This window comes from Macaca mulatta, chromosome 13 (genome assembly GCF_049350105.2).
Source record: "Macaca mulatta isolate MMU2019108-1 chromosome 13, T2T-MMU8v2.0, whole genome shotgun sequence".
In the NCBI taxonomy this organism is placed as follows: domain Eukaryota; kingdom Metazoa; phylum Chordata; class Mammalia; order Primates; family Cercopithecidae; genus Macaca; species Macaca mulatta.
In genome coordinates, this window is record NC_133418.1 from 49,103,900 (window position 1) to 49,118,114 (window position 14,215).

Below are 14,215 nucleotides of genomic sequence, written 5' to 3' on the forward strand. Positions count from 1 at the left end.
GGCTTCCCTTGGCTAGGAAAGGGACTTCCCCAACCCCTTGCGCTTCCCAGGTGAAGCAATTCCCTGGCCTGCTTTGGTTCACACTCTGTGGGCTGCACCCACTGTCCAACAAGCCCCAGTGAGATGAACCTGGTACCTCATTTGGAAATGCAGAAATCACCTGTCTTCTGCATCACTCATGCTGGGAGCTGTAGACTGTAGCTGTTCCTATTTGGCCATCTTGGAACCCTCTCAATATATTGATCTTTTTTCTTTTTGTTATACACCCAGTTGAAGGATTGTGGGATTTTATGATAGTTCTGTTTTTAGTTTGTTAAGGAACCTGCATACTGTTCTCCACAGTGCTCTACTACCTACCAATAGCACTAGTATTCCCTTTTTCTCTGCATCCTCACCAGCATCCATTATTTTGGTCTATTTTTGCTCTTTTTGATAATAAGCATTCTAACTGAGGTGAGATGATATCTCATTGTGGTTTTGATTTACATTTTTCTGATGAATAGTGTTGTTGAGCATTTTTTCATATATTTTTTGGCCATTTGTGTATATTATTTGAGGAATGTCTATGCACGTCTTTTGCTCATTTTAAATTTGGATTATTTGTGGGTTTTTTGCTATTGACTTGTGTTCCTGTTTTCTCTAATTCTGTAGGTTGTCTCTTCACTTTGTTAATTGTATCCTTTGCTATGCAGAAGTGTTTTCATTTGATGTAATCCCATTTGCCTATATTTGTTTTTATTGCCTTGCTTTTGAGGTCTTATCCAAAAAGTCTTTGCCCAGACCAATGTCCTGTAGTGTTTCCCCAATGTTTACTTCTAGTAGTTTCATAGTTTCAGATCTTCCATATAAGTTGTCAATCCATTTTGAGTTGATTTTTGTACATGGTAAAAGATGAGGACCCACTGTAGCTTTTCTACAGGGTCCCTTTAGAGTGTTTCTTTCTACAATTGAATGCCTGGCACCACCCACCCAAGATGATAAGCTGGAGAAGAAACATTGGAGCATAAATAGAAAGTTTTGATATGCCACCATATTTTGCTTAGTAACCCAATTCTTATTAAGACTACATCACTACTTAGTTAAGCCTTGCCACCACGTTGTAGGCTGTGTTATTCTGGAATGACAAGAAAACTGAGGATTACAGAAGAGCAATGACTTGGCAAAGGTCATACGGTACATGTGTTGGGTGTTCCACATAGTCAGCAGATAAATAACATGTACCTACTATAAGCTAGTCACAGAGATGGACAAAGAGAAATAATTTTCTCTGAAGACAACATTATAATACAAAATGATAATTGCTGGGAGGGTGCGTGTTCTGTGGGCTGCCATAGCACGTGGGAATGCATTTTGCCCAGGCAAGGTCAGTTGGGAAAGTTTCTCTAAAGAAAGGAGATTTGAACTGAGTCTTGAGGATATAACACTGTATACTGTACATAACCAGGGAAGCAAGAAGAGGTTAAGATTAATCAGAAGAAATTAGAGAATGGTATCCTCCCTTCTCGCCCCATGCATGAGACTCTGGTTAGAAGACAGATGTAGAATATTGTGTTATCCTGGAGTCTTCATTATGTTGGACAACAAGTTTTGTAGAAAGCTGAAGGTTACTGCTTTGAACAATATACATATATTTTTAAACCAGCAGCAAATACTTAAAAATGCATTACAGATATCCTTATTACCAAAACAGATCCTTATAATTTTCCCTAGATTGTTCCTCCTCCTGGTTCTCAGTTTCATGAAATAGCAAATCAGACTCCCTGAACACCCTCCTAAATGGAGTCCCCCATTATTCCTGTTTTCTATTTTCACAGTATTTAGCGCACATGATATATTTTCAGTGGTTTGTTTGCTGCTTTTTCATTTTCCTCCCCTACTCAACTGTAAGTCTTAAAATCAGGAATCCAGCTTGGTTTATTTGTTTGCATTTTACCTGAGCAGAAAATGAGGGTGGGAGGTGGACTGGGTTTAGGGAATGAGGGAATTTGGAAGTCGTAATAATGAGTATAAGCTTCTTCAGGAGGGCACTGAGGAGTGTTCAGATAATTTTTTAAAAAAGAATGACAAGGCCAGGCTTCCATCTCAGAAAGTTTCCTGTCACTGCAGAATGGAGAATGGGCTGGAGCTGCAGCTTAGGGAGCTGATTTAAGAGGTAGAGGCAGTGATCCCTGCAAGATGTGACAGTGCTCTGGATTCATGTGCCTGGGGCTGAATGAGAAGTGGTAGTACGAGTAGGCATTGAGGACAGGGAATTAACAAGCCCTGGTGATTGACAGGTTATGGGGGAAGCCCCTGGACTCCTTCCTGGAATTCGGTGGATGGTGGTATTTCTGCTGAGATAGGGGATGGGAGAAGGAGCAGATTTGTGAGAACAGACTGCGTGTGTGCTGGAAACACTGAGCTTAGGGTGCATGTCTGTCACACACAAGGAAAGAAGTCCACTAAAGGGCTGGAAGTGAACCTGAAGTTGAGACAGACCTGGGCAAGAGAGGCAACAAGTGGAGCCATCTGGTTGAGGCAACCCAGGAGGGGCTGCGTGTGAGACAGGAAAGGGTCAGGACAGAGCCCTGGAGCACAGCAACTTCAAAGGTATATGTGGTTGAAATGAGCAGCAGGGATGCAGAGAAGGAGCCATCTGAAAGGGAGTCGAAGGGAATCAGGAAGGCAGCGAGCTGATGAAAGCAAGGTGGTAGGAGAGGGCTGGCTGACAGCCAAAGATGTCCTGAGATGCCCAGGCAGAGGAAGCTGAAAACTGGCCTTTGAATATATAGTTGTTCCCTTCCACATCACTCCTTGAACTGTATGGGGCCACTTGTATGCAAATTTTCTTCTCCCTCTGCCACCCCTGTGACAGCAATACTAACCCCTCCGCTTCCTCCATCTCCTCAGCCTACTCCACGTGAAGACGATGAGGATGAAGACCTTTATAATGATCCATTTCCACTTAATGAATTGTAAATATATTTTCCGTTCCTTATGATTTTCTTAATCACATTTTCTTTTCTCTAGCTTACTTTAATGTAAGAATGCCATATATAATACCAATAACATATGAAATATGTGTTAATTAACTGTTTATGTTATCAGTAAGATTCTTAGTAAAGTTTTTGGGGAGTCAAAAGTTATACACAGATTTTCTTTTTTTCTTTCTTTTTTTTTTTTTTTTTTTTTTTTGAGATGGAGTTTCACTCCTGTTGCCCAAGCTGGAGTGCAATGGCACGATCTCGGCTCACCACAACCTCCACGTCCTCCCGGGTTCAAGCGATTCTCCTGCCTCAGCCTCCCAAGTAGCTGGGATTACAGGCATGCACCACCACACCCGGCTAATTTTGTATTTTTAGTAGAGACTTGGTTTCTCCGTGTTGGTCAGGCTGGTCCCGAACTGCTGACCTCAGGTGATCTGCCCACCTTGGCCTCCCAAAGTGCTGGGATTACAGGAGTAAGCCACCATGCCCTGCCTATACACAGACTTTCAACTGTGTGGGAGGGGGTTGGTGTCCCAACCCCCATATTGTTCAAGGTCAACTGTAGTGCCAGACACTTGAATGATATCATTAATGTGAGAACTGTTTAGTTTTTAGTGTCGGAACTGTTTGGTTTCCATTTATTGCCAGTTTTTACGTATTTATTTACTACCTTCACTTTTTAGGGGGGGCACAGGAGTTGAGGAATAAAACATTGACTACGGATGTTACAGAGTAACTTGCTGAGATAGAAGTTCATTGGTTTTAGCATTCTCCAAGCTGACCCCTAGGCAGTTCTCCTTCGAGTTTCTAAAAATGTGAGTTGGTGAGTTCCTCCTTCCTACCCACCCGCTAACCCAAGTCCAGAGTTTATGAATTTTAGGACCCTGAGAAGATAATGCTTCCCCCTAAGAAGAAAAGATAGAGGTCAGTGTTTAGAGAAGGCAAGGTTGAAGCCTCTGGGCCTAGGAAAATCAGCAGCTTTAGCTGCCACTGAAGAATGAGGGATGGGGGATGAGGAATGCACAGTGTGTGGACAGAGACCTGTGCCCACTACCAGGCATATGCGAGGCTACATGGGGAGCTCACTGCAGATGCCAACCATGGAAAGAGATGGCTGCAGGGCACATCCTCAGTCTAAGCAGGAGAATTATTTTTACTAGAAAATTGAATTTTGCTGAGAGCTGAGGAATACAAGCTTGAGAAATATAGTATTTTTAAAATCTGAAATGAACTATTAAATGTAATGACTTAGAATCCCATTTTTTGTCTTTTGTTTAGAGAAACGTATCAGTGGTTTTTAATCAGGGCTACCAAGAGAATCTTGGAAGGAAATAACAATTTGTTAGAAAAGAATACTTTCTAATTTTATAATCATAGCAACTGATTTGCTATTATAAAAGTAACACATAATTGAAGGAACTGGGATTTGATGTTACCCTACTTAAAAGTAAATAAGTTAGCATCTTGATTCATGAACATTGGTAGAAGACATAGACTCTTGGGTCGGAGACAAGCACTTTATTATTCATGACATAACATGAGCATCAGTATGTTTGCAAAGGTTCCCCTTGTCCCCAAGTCCCAGATGGGTGACACCACAGGCCCAGATAAATGGTGCACACATAGTAGGTTTATTTCGCAGAAAAGGAGCACTGAGCTTAAGGAATATGCTGCTTTTATAGGAAGCAATAAATACACCTGTTCTTTGTTTCAAGTGACACAAACCTCATCCTTCATGGTTGGCCACAGCAAAGCCACACCTGAGAAATGTCCTGGGTAAAGAGGGCAGAGGGCCTTGCATTCTTGGTATACCCAGCAATACGTGTGGGAGCTCAAAAAACAAACAAATAATATTTACTATAGGAAATGTGCATTATAATAACAATAACAAAACCCACTTCCTACTTATATTATCCAGAAACTACAAATGGTTAATTTAGTCCTACAAACTAAATCCAGAGTTGAGAGAAGCTTATGGGCAGCTGCTGGAGTTACACTTGAAGTTCAGGTGATAATATTATTTTTTTCATGTCAAATGAGTAAGGTGTCAATGTTGTAATAAGGTTAGAGGGAGGCACATCTCACACAGGAGTGGGAAAACCCAGTCATCCTCATGCTTATGATCATAAAAGGATCTAGGTGATAATATTTATGAAGCAAATATTCCTGTTAGGACAGCTGAAGTTCATCAAGTACCTTTGAGCTCACTACTTGGGGTTGGGATTAGTCTTTCAGGTTGAAGTCACTAAGGAACCCATGGTTCATTTCCTTAAATTTCAAGGACTGTCCTGATGTCTCAGAGATAGCACTGTCTGTGAATATGGTGAGGGCTTCCTTGCATAGGCAGTCTAAGATTGTCTGCTTCTAAGCTCTTGCCTCTTCCCAAGCATGTAGTGAAATCTGAGCCAGTCACAACAAAACGGATTAGAATAAGTCTTGATTACCACAGCAGGCAGGCTATCCACCTTCTTCTTCTTCTTCTTCTTCTTCTTTTTTTTTTTTTTTCTTTTGACGGAGTCTTGTTCTGTCCCCCAGGCTGGAGTGCAGTGGAATAATCACAGCTCACTACAACCTCTGCCTCCCAGGCTCAAGGGATTCTGCCATCTCAGCCTGCTGTGTAGCTGGGACTGTAGGCACCTGCCACCTTGCCTGACTAATTTTTGTATTTTGATAGAGATAGGATTTTGCCATGTTGGCAAGGCTGGTCTCAAACTCCTGCCCTCAAATAATCCACCTGCCTCGGCCTCCCAAAGTGCTGAGATTACAGGCGTAAGCCACTGTGCCTGGCCTGTACCTTCAATTCTGAGCTCAGAAAACTCCCTGTTCCTCAAGCTTTGAGGCCTATTTACTTTGCTTCATCATGTATTCATTATTAACCCTTCCTTCATCCTGTTTAGTAAATATATATTGAGTTACTACTAGACCGGGAGCTCCGCGAAGCAAGGAGGGCACATTCTTTCTGCCCTCGGGACACCAAAGCCAGGGAAATCTCATGCAAGCATTTTTTTGGATGAACTCTGGAATATTGTATGGAAACAAACCAAGTGTTTGCTATGCTGTTAGTCGACTAAAATATGCAATTTGTGTGTGTGTGTGTTTAAAAAAAAGTGGCCAAACAAAACCCTATATTACCATTCAAAATTAAATTTGCAGGAAAAATAATTGCTTGATCTGTGTAGAATGCTTGAACATGCTTATATCCCTTGAAATTATTAGCAAAGATGCACTCATGATTTTAAAAATGTAACAAAAAATGAATAAATTATACAAGAAAACATCAACAGATCTCTTGATAGTCTTTTTAAAAAGGATGAAAAGATCCAGATTGAACAACTAACTAAAACTTAGATCTTAGAAGTTAATGACTTAGGTTGTATTCTCTGCCTTTCACTTGCCCAAAGGAAAAAGAGAACAGTCCTTAGGTGACAGCCCAGGCTAGCCATGTGTGTGCTCTCAGCATTAACGCTGAGGTATGAGTATTAATGCTGTTGGTATGAGTGAGCTGCAGGTCCAGAAATACCTCTCCAGTAACACACTTTGGAAATAATCCCTCACCGGGTAGCCATGTCACTTATATTAGTTGTAAAACACACCACTCACTTTTTGCTAGTGATAAAGTGATTACTTCATTGACGTTTTGGAAAACTGCAGCAACATACTGTCTTAGCAAATGCTTTGAAACAACAAGTTGTTTTTATTTTTAGAGAAGAGTGTTTTGAACACTATTGATTAGTATTTAAGAAAGTTTTATGGGCGTGGTCGCTCATGCCTGTAATCCCAGCACTTTGGGAGGTCAAGGCAAGAGGATTGCTTGAACCCAGGAGTTGGAGACCAGCCTGGGCAACATAGAAAGACTCCTATCTCTACAAATCATTTTTTAAAAATTAGCTGTGTGTGGTGGCATGTGCCTGTGATCCCAACTACTCAGGAGGCTGAGGCAGGAGCATTGCCTGAAGCTGGGAGTTTGAGGCTGCAGTGAGCCATGATTGTGCCACTGCACTCAAGCCTGGGTGACAGAGAGAGACCCTGTCTCAAAACGAACAAACAAAAATAGCCGATTACTAGCCACTAGATTTTAGCCAATAGCACTAACATTCCTTAGGCCAGCTTATCAAAAAAAGATATGAAATGCTGGCGATTGTAGGGACCAAATTTTGTAGTGAATAAGCCTTTGATGTGGCAGAAATCTAAACAGTATTCGATTGAGGCTACGCCCTACCCTTGCCTCTACTGACGAGACAAAAGCTGATGGGCCTTGGTACCCAGCCAACCAAGGGAGTGCGTTCAGGTCAAGGGCATGCTCAAGAGAACTCTCTGTGTTAGCTATTATTAATGGTTCCCAATTTATAGGAAGAACATTAGTTTAATAACTTGTCCGAGGTCACTTTGCTCAGCTAAATGAGTGATGAGTGTTTGATTCAAACCAGGCCTATCAAACCCCTAAATCTGTGCTTTTCAGGGCTGGGAAGAGGAAAAGTTTGCTAAGGCAGAAATCAGAGGGTGGAACGATAATCCTTACCTCTTCCCTCCCCAGCCAGAGCAGCTCTGGCTGAGATCACATTTGAAGAAATCCTTTTGCTGTTAAGAAGAAAATAAGGAAAAAAAGAAAAAAAAAAAAAGGAAAGAAAAGAAAAATTCCAGCCTTGCACTAGTCTGAGATATTTTGAGGCTGAATTAAATAAAACCAGATGTTAATTTATTATCAGAATTCTCAGCCTATAACAGTAGTTCTCAAATCTTGTGTACTTAAGAATCTGCTTGAGTGCTTGTTTAACCTGGAGAGTCTTAAGCTCCACCCTCAGAGACTGGATTGAATAGGTCTGGTTTGGGGTAAAGCACAGGAATTTGCAATTTTCACAGGTGTCCCAGGAGCATTGGATACAGGTGGTTACAGAACTACATTTTGAAAAACTGAACAAAGATGTTTTGAAAATAAAAAGAAAAATGTAGGCAGAGAGTGCCAGAAGTGGTTTGATCTCACCCATTTGGCATAAGTGCTACTCCCTTTGGAAAGCCCTCTGTGAATGACTCAGCAAGGCCTGTCTTAAATCGTGAATCTGTTCCCTGGTTTGACATTGGAGAGAGAGTAGTTACTGTCATGGAAAGGAGAAAGTGAGTCTTAGGACTCAGTCCTTAGCCTGTAAGGGAGACTACCAAACAGGGAAAAAGAAGGAAAAGCTCAGGAGTGCTCCAAAGCCAACAGAAGAATATGTGAGCAGAAACAAAAGAAATGAACAGAGCAATTTTCCTCCTGAACGATATTGAGTAGAATTTCTTAGGAAGGCAGAGGCAGGGGCCACACTGCTACCCATTAAATCATGGCCTGACAGCCAGTCACAGGCCAGTCCCTTTCAGCCAAGAGCAACGTTCTGAGAACCCTTCCCACTTGGACTCAACATCACATCCCTGGCAAGGCTTCAGGACAAGAATATGAGCTCCAGGAAGCATCAATGATGGGGTTGGTGGCAGCCCAGATTTTTGTTGCAGAAGGAGCTAGATGCAGTAGTCTGTAGGTAGGGAGAGGGCGAAGTTGAATTTGCTGAGGATTTCATATAACACTGAAAAGATCATAATCCATATCAAGTTCATGTCCTTGATGACATTAAGTGAGATCCCATAGTTGTGGCCTCCCATGCACATGTGATAGAACTTGATGATAAGTTAGTTTCACTGTCTTTCCTACTCCCTGCTATTTTCCCCAGGAGAGACATGGGTTATGAAGGCTCCAGCGTTACTGAATTTGTACTCGGCTTGCTGAGATTTGGTTCAGCTCCACGTCAGGGAGGGCCCACATGGAGACTCAAGATCAGCCTGGACTCTCCGCATCCTGGATTCTCAAGGTCCCAGGTAAGCTGCCCTGGGGTACCATGGCTGACTTAGGAACCAGGGGTCTGTGTGTGTTGCTGGAGCATTTCCTTCAGATGCTACTAATCCATGTGAACGGGTAGTCCATGAGTGGTTTCTAAGCCTGCCTGTTCCCTGTCTCTCGTGTGTGAATTTTTTCCATACCTGTTTCTTACATGTGCAGAGACTCTTGGTTTGCTGGGCATCCCCATACAATCTCCCCACAGTGACCTCAAATTCACAATGTTCTAAACTACATTAACATTTCCTACCTAAGCAGACCTGCTCTGTATTTCTATCTTGGATGAAACAGCCACCCAGCTGCACATACCATATCCTCGGGAATCTTCATTGACTCCTCCCTCTTGCTTACCCTGATCATCCAACTGAGACCAAGTCCTGTGGAGACTACCCCATAAATAATTCTTCAACCCATTCTCTCCCCTGGAGCCTTTGCCACTGCTCTGGTTCAGTCTTCATTTTCCCAGTAGATTTGCAAATGCTTCCTTACCAATATCTCTTCTGGGGTTTCTCAAATAATGTGTTCTTGGCATTTTCAGAAGGACAATTGTACATTTGTGCAAAATGTTTCTGACATTATATATACGTATCTATCTATCTATCTATCTATCTATCTATCTATCTATCTATCTATCTATATTTTTTTCGGACAGAGTCTCCCTCTGTGGAGGCTGGAGTGCAGTGTGCAATAGCACAATCTGTCACCCAGCCTGGAGTGCAGTGGCACCATCTCAGCTCACTGCAACCTCTGCCCACTGGGTTCAAGCAATTCTTGTGCCCTAGCCTCCCAGGTAGCTGGGACTACAGGCCTGTGCCATCACGCCCAGCTAATTTTTGTATTTTTAGTAGTGATGGGGTTTCACCATGTTGGTCAGGCTGGTTTTGAACTCCTGACCTCAAGCAATCCACCCACCACAGCCTCCCAAACTGCTGGGGTTACAGGCGTGAGCCACTGTGCCCCAGCCCCATATGATCTTTTTGCATCTGTGGCCTGAATGCTGGAAATGTTGATAGTACCTTTTAATTGTAGGAACCAACCTCTCCTTCCGCGAGTGGTGCTAGAAAAGAGTTAAGTTCTGGCCAGGGACTCAGGGATGTGAAAGGACAAATTAGAGCCACAGGAGCCATTGGGGTGATCTGAGCAAAATCTGAAGGCAGGAGCCTGTGCTTTGGGTGGGGCTTCTATACCCTCCTAGCGTAGGAATGCAGCTCCCCCAGGGAGCTTTGATGCAGCACACATTGTATCTTTACCCCATGCCATGTCCTCCTTCAATTGTGTCTTCTATCACCTTTATTTTCTACTAATTCTACACAGTACCTCTAGGAGACTGATTTCACTTGTTACATCCTCCAAATATCATGTAAATGCCAATTTCTCCCAAACTTGCATATCTACTTCAAGGTATCTCTTCTCAGGGCTAGGCACAGTGGCTCATGCCTGTAATTCTAGCACTTTGGAAGACCAAGGCAAGAGGATTGTTTGAGGCCAGGAGTTTGAGACCAGCCTGGGAAATATAGCGAGACCCTGCCTCTACAAAAATAAAAGAAAAAAAAATAGCCAGTTGTAGTGGTGTGTGCCTTTAGTCCTTGCTTATCAGGAGCCTGAGGTGGGAGAATCACTTGAGCCCAAGAGTTTGAGGCTGCAGTCAGCTATGATCGTGCCACTGCACTCCAGCCTGGGTAACGGAGTGAGAACATGTTTCTAAAAAAATAAAAATTTAAGCTGGGCATGGTGGCTCACACCTGTAATCCCAGCACTTTGGGAGGCTGAGGCGGGTGGATCACTTGAGGTCAGGAGTTCAAGACCAGCCTGGCCAACATGGTGAAATCCCATTTCTACTAAAAATACAAAAAATTAGCCAGGTGTGGTGGCACATGCCTGTAATCCCAGCTACTCGGGAGGCTGAGACATGAGAATCATTTGAACCTGGGAGGCGGAGGTTGCAGTGAGCCAAGATCACACCACCACACCCCAGCCTTGGTGACAGAGGGAGACTCTGTCTCGAAATTTTTTTTTAATAAAAATAAAGATTTAAAAAATAAAAAATTAGATATTTCTTCTCAGCTCAAGACCTTTGAATATATTAAAAATTTAGTATGTGACAAAACTGCCTATTCAAATCAGTACAGAAAGGTAAACTATTAAAAAAATAGTGTTTATGCACTCAGGAAAAAAGTTAAGGTAGATCCTTGAACCATTTATAGAAACATATACTTGATTGTTGAATAAATATAAACATAAAGTCATAGAAAAAATATAAAAGGTACGTAAAGTCTTCTTAAAACATAAATTTAAAGAAACATGAAAGAAGAGATTGATAAGCCTGGTTATATCAATATTGACAACTTCTGAATATCACATCATAAACAAAATTAAAGACTAGGCTGGTCCAACCAAGAATTAATATCCAGAATATACAAAGACCTGTATGCAAAAAAGAAAAACATGCACAATTCAGGATTGAACTGCATACATATATTAATATTTGCAGAAGAAAATAATATGAATGACCATGAAATATAATAATTTCAATCTAGTTAGTAATAAGGGGAATTAAATTAGAGCAGTAATAAGATATTGTTTCTTCTGTCCAGGTTGAAAGAGAGAAAGAGTGAGACTGACAGAAAGAGGCAGAGAGAAAGAACGAAGTGGGGATCAGATGTTTACTCCACACACAGTTGACAGGGGGTATAAAATCTCAGTGGTGAATTGAAAGAAATTTTGGTAGTAGCCTAGAATTTAAAATATATAGATACTCTTTGACCCAGCAATTCCACATCTTATTTACTTTCAAGGAAAACTCATGGATATGCAGAAAACATACAACGATATTCATTGCAAACACTGCTTGTTCTAGCAAAGAATTGAAAAATCTGAGAGAAAACCAATGGTTAAATATACTATGGCACATCACTGGCTAAATAAATATACTATAACTTATTCATATCTTAAGATACTATACAGAAGATAAAAACTAATTAGATACATATGTACTGATGTTCAGTGAGAAGACATGTTTAAAAGTAAAATAGTATCATATATTGTTATATAAAAATAAGCAAAGAACTAACTGCTTTACTTGACAAAGGACGTGTTTGGTAAAGGGTGAGCAAACCAAGAAAGAGATACACCTTCAATTTATCTTTTTGAGAGTTTTGTTGCCAAATGCATCCTTAGTATTGCCATAAGAAAACTGAAATAAAGAAGATACTAGATGTTACCCCTTTCCTTTATGGAAAAGTGAAAGGAACAATCCCTGAGAGTGAAGAACAAAATACAAGCAATTACATCAGAAAGGAACCCTGCAGCTTGTGTTCTCTCTCTCTCTTATCCTTGCCCAAGGAGCAGAGCGGTCATCGACAGCAAGCAGTGGCTACCACCAGGTGGCACCACCTACCTGCCAGCTTCTTGCTCAGAAGAGCTACTGCAGCTTTTCATTGAGTTTCTCCCCACTCTGTTCAGAAACATTTCTCTAGTAACCTACTGTAGAATTGATCCCCAAACGTATAAAGATCTGCCCTCTGCCTTACTTGGCACTAGGAATTTTATTCCTATTTTGTTGATGGACAGATTTCTCCCACCTCCATCCCTACAACCAATATATATATTTTAAAAATGCATAATTACATATATAATAAATATAGTATGTGTATATAATATATAATTACATAAATTATATAACATATATACATCTAAACATATACATATATACACATATGTGTATATGTATATATTATATATAGTATCTATATGTTATATACATATATAATATACATGTATATATACATATATAATTACATTTCACAAATTTAGCATATATCATATGTAATATGTAATATATTTAATTATATTTTATATGTGTATATATGCATGTAATTATATTATATATGTATATATAATTTATATTTTATATACAAATTATATGTACATATATTATATATATATATAATTCCATTCTACAAATTTAACAAATGCCTTGGGCTCTTAAGTATTATTTCTGGGCTGGGCATGGTGGCTCGCACCTGCAATCCCAGCCCTTTTGGGAGAATTGCTTGAGGCCAGGTGTTTGAAGCCAGTCTGGGCAACATAGCAAGAACCCGCCTCTACAAATGTTTCTTTAATTAAAAAAAATTTTTTTTGAGTTTAAGTCACAAAGTTCCTAATTAGCATAGCACCCTCCAACTGACAGTCAAAGCCATCACTATCCACCTGACAGCACTCCCCTAATGCTTTCAGGACATTACTCCCTGCTCTGTAGCTCTCAGCACACAGGACCCAGGTCCCCAGTTAGGGTAGGGCTCTTCTCTGTGGTGAGGAGATACTAGAAAGATGATGTTTTCTCCTCAGAAACAAACCATGTATGTCTTGCTCAAGTGTAGATTGGAGGTTATTTCTAATTCTCCTTTGTGTCAGGAGTTCAGTGCCACTGAAAATTTTTAATGCTCAAAATGGCAAAAATTACATCCTATCATGTTCCCTTGGATATCCAAATGTACATGATGAGTTGGCAGTTGATATAAGAGTCTGTCTGGGGTACAACAGAGTGATCTGGAGATACAAGTAAACACAACTATTAGAATAGTTTGAGATACTAACTGATGCTTTCTTCCCTTGCATATTTCATTTAAAAAAATTCTGAACTTTCCCCCTTACCACTTCCATTCAAGAAGATGGACCTGTTTAAATCAATTGCCTTAGGGGAGGAGCACAACAGCAAAAGACAATCTGCTGACCTCTGGCTAAAGCCCACACTCAGATGCCTCTGAGGCTGAACATCATAGCAGAGGGAATGCCTTTGAGTCGAAAATCAGAGTTCCCTTCAGTGGTGTGGGGCTGGGAGGATGTCTGGTGTTGGCGTCTGAAAGGTTAGGAAGATCCCAGAAAGGAATGGCCATAGCCTTCTAGTGATTTCCAAGCACCAGAGGCGCAGAGCAGTGGGTAGGTCCTGAGGAGAGAGGCCATGCATGGTACTACCTGGGCAGAGTTCTTGGGAGAGTGGGGAAGAGCAAAGGATGATAGGACTCCAGAGGATCTTAGGGGGCCTGAGGCCAGTGAGCAGGTAGCAAGGGGAAATAGATGTTTTTTGTTTTGTTTTGTTTGATATAGGGTCTTTTTCAGTTGCCCAGGCTGGAGTCTAGTGGCACAATCTTAGCTGGGACTACAGTTGCATACCACCACACCTGGCTAATGTTTCAATTTTGTGTGGAGATGGGAGTCTCACCATGTTACCCAGGCTGGTCTGGAGCTCCTGGGGTGAAGTGAAAAGCCCACCTCTGCTTCCCAAAGTGCTGGAATTGCAGGCGTGAGCTGTGCCGCCCAGCAAGATAACGTTGATTCTCAAGAAAGGCACAGAGGAAGTAGAGAGCTGCTGCCTCACTGGAAA

The 14,215-nt window shown here is 41.3% G+C and overlaps 1 long non-coding RNA gene and 2 other non-coding genes across 3 annotated transcripts in view; 1 reads left to right on the top strand and 2 right to left on the bottom strand.

The window, feature by feature from the left end:
- Window positions 1-8,807, top strand: part of LOC144333998 (uncharacterized) — a 34,793-nt gene extending 25,986 nt beyond the window's left edge. The window contains exon 3 of the long non-coding RNA XR_013403154.1: window positions 8,669-8,807. This is a non-coding gene — a long non-coding RNA (uncharacterized LOC144333998). The remainder of the gene's footprint in view (window positions 1-8,668) is intronic.
- On the bottom strand, window positions 4,996-5,101 carry LOC114672045 (small nucleolar RNA U13). Its single transcript, XR_003722244.1, has one exon. It is a non-coding gene; the product is annotated as a small nucleolar RNA U13 (small nucleolar RNA).
- Window positions 8,808-12,131: 3,324 nt separating the features above from the next.
- Window positions 12,132-12,346, bottom strand: LOC114672067 (small nucleolar RNA U3). Its single transcript, XR_003722257.2, has one exon. It is a non-coding gene; the product is annotated as a small nucleolar RNA U3 (small nucleolar RNA).
- Window positions 12,347-14,215: the final 1,869 nt, after the last annotated feature.